The following is an 11,532-nucleotide window of genomic DNA, read 5'->3' as shown; positions in this document are numbered from 1 at the left end:
GTTTGTATTTTATAAGATCTACCAATCTAACAGCATTTTACAAAGTTCTAATGTTAAATAATTGCAGTATGAAGGGAATGCATTACTTGTAGATGTAGTGTTTGTGTTGTTATGTGTTGTTTCTTCCCCTTCTCCCTGTCCCTATTTTTCCCTTTTGTAGTACTAGTAATTAAAAAAATAAAAAAACTTGCAAAAAAAAAAGAAATTACACTGTGGGGTCCTGCACAGATATATATATATATGTGTGGAATTTGTCACTCCCATTACTCAGTGGATCCCAGCTTTCTGCTGAGGATTCTGTGAAGAGTTTGGAGGTTTGTCTTGAATGTAAGGTGTCCATGGGCAAACAGGTGTCCACAGTGGCTAGAACAGCATTTTTCCATCTTCGCCAGGCCCAACAACTTTTCTCACATCTTTCTCAATCTGACCTTGCCACATTGATCCATGCGACAGTCACCTCTCATTCAGACTATTGCAACTTGCTCTATGTAAGGCTACCCTTGAAGATGCTCTGGAGACTTAAGGTGGTGCAGAATGCGGCTGTTAGGTTGCTGACCGTCACCATAGTCAGCTCATACAACACAGATCTTGAAGCAGCTGCACTGGTTACCAATTAGCCTCTGGATCCAATTCGAGGTGTTGGTCGTCACTTTTAAAGCCCTTCACCGTCTGGGACCCTCATACCTTCCGGTCCACCTGCCCCATTATGACCCCCACCTGCTTCATTCATCTTTGCAGGGCTTGCTGGTGACTCCTGGCCCCAACATGGCATGACTTTCTTCCCCCAGGAAGAGGTCCTTTACAATTGTGGCACCCTCTTTTTGGAAGGCACTCATTCTCAGCAGGACCTGCTGATGTTTTGGAAACTCTGTAAGGCTGAACTATTCTGGCATGCCTATGCTAATATTCTTTTGTGAGGCAGAGTAAATTGCTGTGCATTTTTATCTACCTGCAATTTTTATGTTATTTGCAGGGTTTTATAGGCTGGGGTTGGGCCTGGAGGATTTTTTAATTATTGTATTAGCTTTGTTATTGTGATTTTATTAAATATTATATTTTTGTATTGTTTTTAACCATTGTAATTGCTGTGAACCACTTTGAGAGTCTTAACTGAAGAGGAGCCGTATAAAAACTGAATGAATGAATGAAAGAATGAATAAAAACTGCTTTGAATAAATAGTTCTGAATCAAGAAGCTCAAATGAACACATTCTTATCATAAGAACTGAAAAGTCAGCCTGAAACTACAGCAAATAGGAAGAAAGTGAACTGGTTTAGTGATGTCTTTTGTGAGGAGAATATATTTGTCAGCATTTAAAATATGTGCAGGCTGCTTTATTAAAGTTTTTTCTTACCTTTTGCTGTGTTTATAAAAGCAATTTGACTATTCAATGACATAAATATGGGCTTAGTGTGAGCTCTAGGGACACACAGTCCATCCCTTTCTAGCCATCTGCTTTTTGCTCTGGGTGTTCTTTTAGGGCCCATAGTTTCACTGACAGGGGCCTAAGGACGAACCACATGCCCAGCCACCCTTCCGCTCTAGGCCGCGCCACTCGATGCTCCCTGGCGGGCGGACTCTCTCAGCCTAGCCAGCCACTCGCTCTAGCCCAGGCACTCTCACGGCGCCACCCGACCCAACCGAGCGAGCAAGGGCGGCCCTGGCTGGGTCAGGTGCGGGGTGTGCTGGCGGCAGCAGTGGCCTCAGCGGCGTAGCTTTCCTGAGGCACGAAAGGGGGCAGCGCCATCTCTTCTGAGCCACTTCAGGCGCTGCGCAAGGCCCGGGCGAAGCCTCTGAGATTCTAGTAGGTTGACTATGGAAGAAGCACACAAAACCAGCAGTAGCAATTCAGCAACACCCCCACAAACTCCATCTTTACAAGATGTCTCTTAGAAGTCCAGCACCAGTGGTACAACTTCCAGGGGATCAAGTCCAGGGAGTCATTCATACAGTCCAGGCCTCCTCCATAATTCACTCACCGCAAGAACAGTCAGCACAGGTATCTTTGCCAGAACGTGAAGATACACAAGATTCCTCAGACAGCATAGGCTCTTCACAGAAAGCCAGAGGTATCCTTGCACGTTGTCCATCTTACAAAAAAATCTTGAATGATCTTTCTTCTGAAGACACACAGGATAGGAAAGGAGATGAAGCAAATCCTGGTTTCTCTACTATCTCGTCGATGTCTGTTCCTATACCTGTCTATCAAACCAGCACTGGACAATATATCGCCATTGCACCAAATGGACCATTACAGCTGAGCAATCCTGTTACAGAAAGTGTGCAGGGTTTGCAGATATTTACGAATGCTGGTGGAACTTCACTGTTACAGTATGTACAGACATCTGATGGTCAACAGATACTTGTGCCCAGCAACCAGGTAGTAGTGCAGACTGCTTCAGGAGATATGCAAACATACCAGACAGGGGCCTAAAACTCTAAAAGGATACTGAAATTTGAATTAAGCACTAGCCTCTGTCTTTTTCAGTTGCTGTGTTGGGGGGGGGGCGTATCCAACTGCACATACCAGCATGGCATTGTAATATTAATACAAATAGTTGTGTGCCTCTGCAAATAAGCTTTGAGGCAAGTGTGGAAGGCATTTCAGGGTTGGCACTCTAGTGGGTTCCAGCAACAAGAATGATAAGAGGTAAATAAACAGGAGATGCTTCGACTGAGAAGGGTTCCCGTTGACTTCAATGGGCTTACACTGGAGTTAGCTGTACAGAAACACTTCCTACAAAGGGAATTCTTTTGGATTTTCGAGTTGGGGTCCAGAGCCCCGAATGGCTTGAATCAAGAATGGGATTTATCATGTTTTCTATGAGAAAACTCCTTTAAGACAGTATATAAATTAATTGAAGCATCAGGACATAAATGATCAGGGAAACCTCATGATTCACGGAAACGGCATTGGTTCCATCAAAAACTACCTAGGTACAGCCAGTGAATAATTGAAGCAGACACACAGTGAGTAAACAAGAATGATTTTGTGCAGAAGTTTATTGTAATATGATGGGAATTATGAGTGTGTTATGTTCATGTATGTGCTTCTTCTTCAGATATTGAGATGAGCCCTTGAAAAAGCACTCATGGTGCAAAACAAGCTGGGCTAGCTGCTTGTTGGGCAGTGCGGCAGCTGACCGCTTCCTCTGTTCCGAACAGGAGCCTCTGGCCGAGTTGGTTGAAAGTATAGAGAACAAGAAATAAGAAAAGTTTACAACAAATTACATTGTATGCATGGACTGCGCCTTTAAGAGCTCTTCCAATTATTAGACGGGCACAATTTCGAATCAACAGTATTATTTACATGGATTGTACCTTTAATATTTATTACTGAGGATTGTAAAAGTTTTTGATAGATTATTTATTGGATGATTTATTTTTGTATAGATAACTGAACAATTTATGTATTTATAATATTGTATGCACTGTTGCACTTTCATACTGTTTGAATATATTTATTATAACTTGTATTTATGTATTTATGATATTTATTGATTAGGGAGAATCTTGGTTTAGGCGTTTTTTCCTAGGTGAGCCTCTCCAGTTTAAGAGCCTTTTATGCTTGCCAGTTAAACTGCAGGAATGCCCTCCCAGGTTCTGGGCTCCCCCAGCAGGTAACAGGGAAATTGTTCTGTCCCCGCTGAGTCCGAGGAAGGGATTCTAAGATTAAAAAACACCAATTCCAATTTAGGCAAATAGCAATCTTTGGTATTTATTTGTGATCAGATCATGGAGAGAAGCTACAACCAGGTTCTGAAATTGCAGTCTCCAGAGTTCACTGTTATAGACTCAATGTTTATAGCTAAATATGTGTAGGTATATCAAAAATGCCATCTTATATCAAAAGGGGTTCCATCACCTCTGTATCATTCCTTCTTATTAAATAATTCCATTCTTTGTTCTTTACTTTGACCTTCTGTATTTCGCATATCAAAGCTTGTTTTTCTGATTTATGCTATTACGTATTTCCCTTAAAAGCACAGCAAAACACCCCTTGTGGTTTGCGGGGGGTGGGGGGGAGGGTTACATCCTTTTGTTGCAGTTACTCAAGCAAAAGTTACATACCTGCAGTCATAGGTTCTATACTTGCTGGAGAAAACCAAGCTGTCCTAGTTTCTACTTTTGAGCTTCAGAGGTTACACCGAGCTCACTGGCTTATGCTAGAAGGTTAAAATGGTGTCACTCTGGTTCATTTTTGTCCTTCACAGGCACAGTCAATAGAACATTTCTACCTGGAGCTTCAATCTGAAAGCAGGAGAACAAATCCTCTGTTTCAGCTTCCTCAAGACCCAGTGGTGCCCTTCCAGCTCTCACCGGCCTCTCTCTGTCATGTCAATTTCCTCCTCAGACCTCTCTTCTCTCCTCTCCTTCCCCTTTTCTCCACCTCTCCCTCTTCCACCAAGAAAAAGGAAACTGTTTTTTAAGTCAGAGTCAGGGCTGTCCCTCAGTAAGTCCATTACAGCATGTTACTTACAATCCTCCCAAAATGTGCAGTCACCATTTCCACTGATAAGGCACCAATGTGGCTTTCTCCTTCATATGCACTGTGACCTATTCAGCTAAAATGATGGCCACGCATGTTGGGAAGATTGCAGGTAGTGTGTGTCCTCCAGGTACATGCAGATGAATGCCCCAAATATAAGGAATAAAAAGGAATTGAGAAAATGTTATCTGGCCTATGATTCACCTGCTATGCAATCTCACTTCTTGAGAGTTTAAGCAATGTTGCTTAGCTACCTTACAATTCAACCAGTTGACTTTGCCTTATTTGCTTAACTTTAGTTGCTCTAAGTCACAGCACGCTCTTTCCTACTCCAATCGGGATACCACCACCCCCCTTGACAAATGTGGGATTATTGATAATTGAACTCTTTTTTTAGGCAATTGTGTTGTGATAAGTTCCCAGGTGAGCAGTCTGAGGATGACTTGGGTTGTTTCCACATCTGATGGCACCATGGTGTTTCCACCTGCCTGATTACACAGCACATCAGAGGAAGGCACTGATGCTCCCTAATTGGTAGAATTTATGGCACCTTTACCCTTTGAAGATTGTAGTCCTCTCAGGCATTGATCGAAGCTGACTCTTAAAAAAGAAGCCGCAGAACAGCCCAACGTCTTATCCTAATTTTAGGGCCCCCAAACACAACGTGCATTCCTAGTGGATTAGCCAGGAGCTTCTGCTAGCAGTTTTCAGCAGCTTATTAAAAGAGAAAGCTCAATATACTGACTCTGGCCTCTGCACCGCTCACATTCCATGTCTGCAGGCACATTCCTACATGTTTAAACTGCTTCACTTCGGTGGCTTTTCACAACACAGCCGAACAACTTTTTGAGGTCAAGTTTGCTTGCTTATCTGGAAACCAAGATCAGTGCAGGAAACGACCTATACATTCTACAGCAGAGTTAAATATGGGAATAAAATGAATAATTCCAGCTGTTTTAAGATCATCTTTTACATGCTTTGACTTATCTGTCATCCCATTTGCAACCTCAACATTTGTTCTGTCTTTAAGACTAAAAATCACCAGAGACTTGGGGAAAAGAGGGAAGTGAAACAAAAACTAACAAAATGTCCTAGGAAAAGACAATGTAAGGCTATTTTTTTGCCACTTGAATGATCCAGTCCCATCTCCAACTGGAAAGGACAACATTGGTGCGAATATAGCTGCCACTTTGCCTAAGTTTAATTAAAAGCAGGGCTTTTTTCCTGGGAAAAGAGGTGGAGGAACTCAGTGGGTTGCCCTCGGATAAAATGGTCACATGGCTGGTGGCCCCGCTCCCTGATCTCCAGACAGAGTGAAGTTTAGATTGCCCTCTGCGCCATGGCATGGAGGGCAATCTAAACTCCCCTCTGTCTGGAGATCAGGAGGCAGGGCCACCAGTCATGTGACCATTTTCAAGAGGTTCCGGAACTCCGTTCCACTGTGTTCCAGCTGAAAAAAAGCCCTGATTAAAAGCCATCATATGCCGACTGGTTTGTGAGGAAGCACAGTGATGAAAAGCCATGGTCTGCAATCCTGTGCACATTTACTTGGGAGTAAGCATCATTGAATTCAGTGTGACTTGATGCTGAGTAAGCATACATAGGACTGGACTTTATATCAGAAATTAACCATAATTCTAGGCTTTTGGTCTAGAATTAGACCACATTTGTGAGATTTGTAATTGTTTCTCATCAGACTCTTTTTTCTCCCAGCCTAGAGAACTTGTTAAGAACTCAGCAACAGCATCCTTTTTCTTATTGAAAACAATCCACTGTGATTTTAAACTAGAGAAGTAGGGTGATATATATTATGACTAGTTTTCACATTACCCGTTCATATCCCAGGCATCCTGCTACTCAAGAAGAAGCAGAAAAATGGGTACCACCACCACTTTGTCAGTCAAGGTGCAGGCTGGTTCTTCTTTGAGATATAACCCGTGATATCGGTATGCAATACAGGATGGATTAGCATCCATTGTTGCTAAACTGAAGCTGTTTCCGCAAAGGGAGCTGAAAATGTACCCCCCACCCTGCTGCAACAGCAAGCTGCACAGCAGCAGGCAAGAATGACATTCCATACCACTGGCCCCACCCTGACCCGCCCCTTTATAAACCTATAGCACAGCTGGGGGGGAAAGCCTTTAAAAGACTGAGGGGGAAGAAAATGCAAAGCTGTCATTTTAAAAGTGGAGCTTAGCTCTGCCTTCTTCAGAGTGGCTTCAGGTGGAGCATCTACATGGATGCTGTGATTGTAGCCACCTTGCAGTTCTTCCCTTGAACAAAATCAGAGTTTTTCCTTTCCCCCTTGATTTAAAGGGGAAAGCCTTTGGAGGACCATGAGTCTTGGTCTGAATGGCTGCAACGTCCTGTAAATGCTCACATTTAAATCTGGTGCTCCTTGATTGGGGAGGGAGGAAACCCTGGGTAGAAGCAGTGTCAGCTAAACTTTTAGAACTGCCTTTTCCAAACCTGTCCAGTCCAATTAACTACCAGTCAAAAAGTCACTCTAAAGGATAACGGGAAGTCTGATCAGAATAGCCATTGTAGGTAGAAGGTTCTGATTCATCTGGAAGGTTATACACCCCAAAGCCATGTGATTCCCTTTTGCCCTATAAGGAACATCATTTCCCAGGCCTCTAGGGATTTTTCCAGGGAGAGTCTCCTGTAATTCCATCTTCTGGATAAACTGGCTTAATGTTTTCCTGTCTAATAGCAGACAAGGAGAGGTTTTTGCTCCAGCACTCCTAATATGACCCAAGGTAATAATGACAGATATCAGTTATGTGGATTCAACTAATTTCTTTATTAACCTTCAACTTTAACTGCTGATCTCTGTCAATGCTCATACCATAAGCTGACTCTTTTGAAGGTGGGCTGCACTAGGCATCCTCCTTGGATGGCCACCTGGCTCTCACCTGCCTTGTTTATCATAGCCTGCACAGCCTCATTAGCCAAGAAGTACCCAGCTTCATCTGCCTCCCCTGATGGGCTGCAAGGCACCTACCAAGTTCAGAAGATACTGCTCAGCATACGGGAAGCTCCTTCATAGCACCACCTAACCACCCGGCATGTGATGGCCTGGTCTGGACACACACACACACCATCACCAAGATGCCTCAGGGTGTTTGCTGATTAACCCTACTTATCCTGAGCAGCCAGTCCTATTCTTGCAAACTAGTTGTGGCCTAACCAGTTTTTACCAGGCCTATTTAAACTCATACCACCATGTACATCATGGAGCAAGCAAAAAACAGGCCCCCAATCTGAGGAAAAGCCCAAAAATTCCTGCTAGGCCCCAATTGGCAACCAGCTATTCCAATGATGTATTCAGGGAGGGGCCCTGACCTGCATAGCCCAGATGAGCCTGATCTCATCAGATCTCAGAAGCTAAGTAGGGTTGGCCTTAGTTAGTAATTGGATGGGATAACTCCAACAAAGACCAGGGTTGCAGAGGCAGACAAAGGCAAGCCACTTCTGATAGTCTTTTGCCATGAAAACCCTACCAGGGATCACCATAAGTCAGCTATAGCTTGAGGGCACCATACATTCAGGAAGTGAGGGTGGGTTGATCTCCACAGTGAATGGAGGCTGAGGAGAGGGCAGCTCACTACATCCCTTGCTGCCCCATCTGGATTGGCTGAGCCATCTACCTCAGCCCCTACCCATCACACCTTGTGCCATATTCAGATTATGCAGGCTGGGACAAAACTGGTCCATTGCTGAATACAATGAAATTCACATTTTGGAAATGGGCTTCTAATATATGAAACTGCAACACAGATGCAAAATTGCTGTGCCTGCATTTGTCTTAGGCTAAGTAAACAGCAAGACATGATGTTGCTTTTCTTTTCTTGCCTTATATTCTCTGGTGTTCCTCTAGAGTTGTTGTATCAACCACTTTTCCAAAGCACCCCACTCAACATGAGGTATAGTAAAATATATAAAAATAATAAAACAAGGCAATCTAAAATAGCAGAACAAACCATGCCACCATCTGAATGCCTGCTCAAGGAAGAAAATCTTCTGATTAATAAGTATCCCCCCCCACCTAGTAACCTAACATCTCACATAGATGGAATGCACAGCCCAGTATCATCTGAAAGCCTTAACCAATAAGAGCTTTCATTCTTCTAGAATGAATATGATGTAGTATTGCAGGTATGTATGCAATAGTTTATGTACAAATTGAAAACCTTTAACAACATACCCAACCACTTATGCACTGCAGGTAGCCTTAAGTATGAAGAAAACTATGCCTTGGGGAGGGCACAATAATACCCCTTTTCAGGGTTTTTGTTGAAACATCTGTAAATAACACTTAATTTTGATGAAGAATCCCATGTGCGGGTATCTTTCCCCCGTCCTGGTATGAAGCTTCGGTCATTGTGATTCCCAAAAAAGGGAAAGATGCCACCTTGCCAGCATCCTATCGTCCAATTTCCCTGTTAAATCAGGATGCAAAAATCTTTATAGCAATACTAGCCAATAGATTGAACAAAATTGTAAACCAGTATGTCTACCCTGACCAAACTGGCTTCATCCCGAATAGAAACATCACAGATAATGTCCGTAAGTCTCTTAATATTATCAGCTACTGTAATACTAACTAAATTGAGGCACTGTTATTGGCACTGGATGCGGAAAAGACTTTTGACTGCCTAGAAACTAATTTTCTTTTGAAACTCCTGTCAAAAATGGGTTTTGGCCCATCCTTTATACGCTCAATCAATTTGCTTTATGCCAACCCTACGGCTCAACTGAAAATAAATGGAATGATATCAAAGAGCATCAAGCTAACTAGAGGGACCCGGCAAGGATGTCCCCTCTCCCCATTATTGTTTGCCCTCTCTATCGAACCGTTGGCAGAAACCATAAGACAAACATCTGAGACTGCAGGTGTTAGAATCAAAAACCACGAATACAAAGTCTCCCTCTTTGCGGATGACATGGTTCTCTATATTGTTAACCCACTCACCTCATTAACTCCCCTGGAAAATATCTTATATAAATTTGGGCAACTATCAGGCCTCAAAATTAATAAATCCAAGTCTGAAATTTACCCTATTAATCTAACCCCAGCCATACGTTCACATATAGCTTCTACTTTTGAATACCACTGGATTTGTAATAATTGGGACTATTTAGGTATCATGATTCCCTTAAATTTAGCCAATCTAAAAGATTCTAATTTTAAACCCCTGGAGGTAAGGGTTAAAAATAAGTTTAAGGATTGGGACAAGTTAAATTTGTCCTGGGCTGAAAAAATACTGCTAGTCAAATCCATGATTTTACCTCTTTTCTTATTTAACTTTCGTATGCTGCCTATTCATCTCACGGATCAAGATATCCAGTCATGGCAAAGTCTCATAAATAAATTTATCTGGGCTAACAAACACCCTAGAATCAACTTCTCAACCATGAAACGTGCCTCCAATAGAGGTGGATTGGCTATACCAGATTTAAAACATTGCTGCTCAATTAGCGAATATAGTGCTTTTGTTAAATCCTACAGAAAATTTAGACTGGAGCTATGCTGAAACAACACACATTTCCCCACATGACATAAAAGATATAATCTGGACAGATCATAAAAGCAGACCAGTTCAAACGTTTACTAATCCTTTTCTGAAATCTACTCTAATAACTTGGGACAGGGTAAGGTAGTATCTAGCCCCCATTGCTTCTCCGTTATCATCCTTCCTGGACCAGTCTTGGTTTCCACCTGGAAAGGATTTAATCTCATTCCAGAAATGGAAGATACTTAAGAAAAGTAGAATTATGGATATAACCAAACAAGGGGCCATCCTAAGTAAAGGGCAAATTGAAAAAGATGCAGCTGATACCTTGCCATGGTACCAATACTTACAACTGTCACACCTTATAAGCAGCCAACCAATTGCAAATGCTTTAAAACGTGAGCTAACAGACTTTGAGTTCCTGCTAAAACAAACATCATCTCAATGTAAGGGACTTATAGCAAGAATTTATTCCATTTTAAACCTAAAAAATGAACATCCACCCTTAAAATACCAAATGAAATGGAATAGGGATTGCAAAAACATACTAACGGACAACCAATGGGCCCTGATTTGGTCAGGCAGACACCTAAAAACTAAAGCAATCCATATTAAAATGTCATCTTTTAAAATAATGTCGAGATGGTACGTGACACCTAGTTCCCTCCATCACCTTAATCCTACTATAGCCCCGCTTTGTTGGAAACAATGCAGCCAAATTGGAGATTATATTCATCTCTGGTGGACGTGCCCTAAAATCCAGTCATTCGGGGACTTAATCTTGAGGTCTGTTACAGAGATCACAGGCTATGATGTACCTAAAAATCCTGAGACAATCCTGCTGGGTCTCTGGGAAGACCCAACAGTACCAACGATCAGGAGAAACTTAATACTCTTGTTATTAGCTGCAGCGAAAATGCTTCTTGCATTATACTGGAAACAAGACAGACTTCCAAAATTGCAGCAGTGGTACCAGAAAGTGTGGGTATCTTCACCATGGAGAAAATAGTGGATTATCTTCACTCTACTGATAATCCACAGCATCATTCAACGTTCTTTACACGTTCTTTACAACGTTCTTAAATTGTTATGTATTCCAGAAAATCAGAAAATCAAAAGTTCAAAAAAAAAATCCCATGTGCTCCCAACCAATTTTTCCCTTAGTATAGAAACATTTCAGAATGACCTATATTATATGCCCATGTTAATGTACAATATTTATTAATTCTATCTTAACTGCTTAATCTGTCCTAATCAGATCTTTAAGTAAATTAGGGATTGCCATCTCTAGCAGCTATATAAATAAATCCTTGAGTAATTTCCATGGGAATGTCTTTACCTGTTCTTCATTCTTTCGTTTGAAGGTCATGAAAGCCATAATTTTATTTACTTATTAAAGCAAATTAGATCTCTGCCTTTCTTGAAGGTTTTACACATTTTGCAAAAGCCCAGCAAAGAGAAGATCATTCCTTATCTCTTCTGGCTGATGCTTCCATAAGGTAAGTGCCACCACCAAAAAAGCTCTGT

General features: G+C 41.9%; 1 pseudogene; it reads left to right on the top strand.

Annotated features, from left to right (window-relative positions):
* The first annotated feature begins 1,806 nt into the window (after nucleotides 1–1,806).
* Nucleotides 1,807–2,434, top strand: LOC129335151 (cyclic AMP-dependent transcription factor ATF-1-like; annotated as a pseudogene).
* Nucleotides 2,435–11,532: the final 9,098 nt, after the last annotated feature.

The sequence above is a fragment of the Eublepharis macularius genome, chromosome 8 (assembly GCF_028583425.1).
Source record: "Eublepharis macularius isolate TG4126 chromosome 8, MPM_Emac_v1.0, whole genome shotgun sequence".
Classification (NCBI taxonomy): domain Eukaryota; kingdom Metazoa; phylum Chordata; class Lepidosauria; order Squamata; family Eublepharidae; genus Eublepharis; species Eublepharis macularius.
This window is presented reverse-complemented; position numbering and strand designations above follow the sequence as displayed.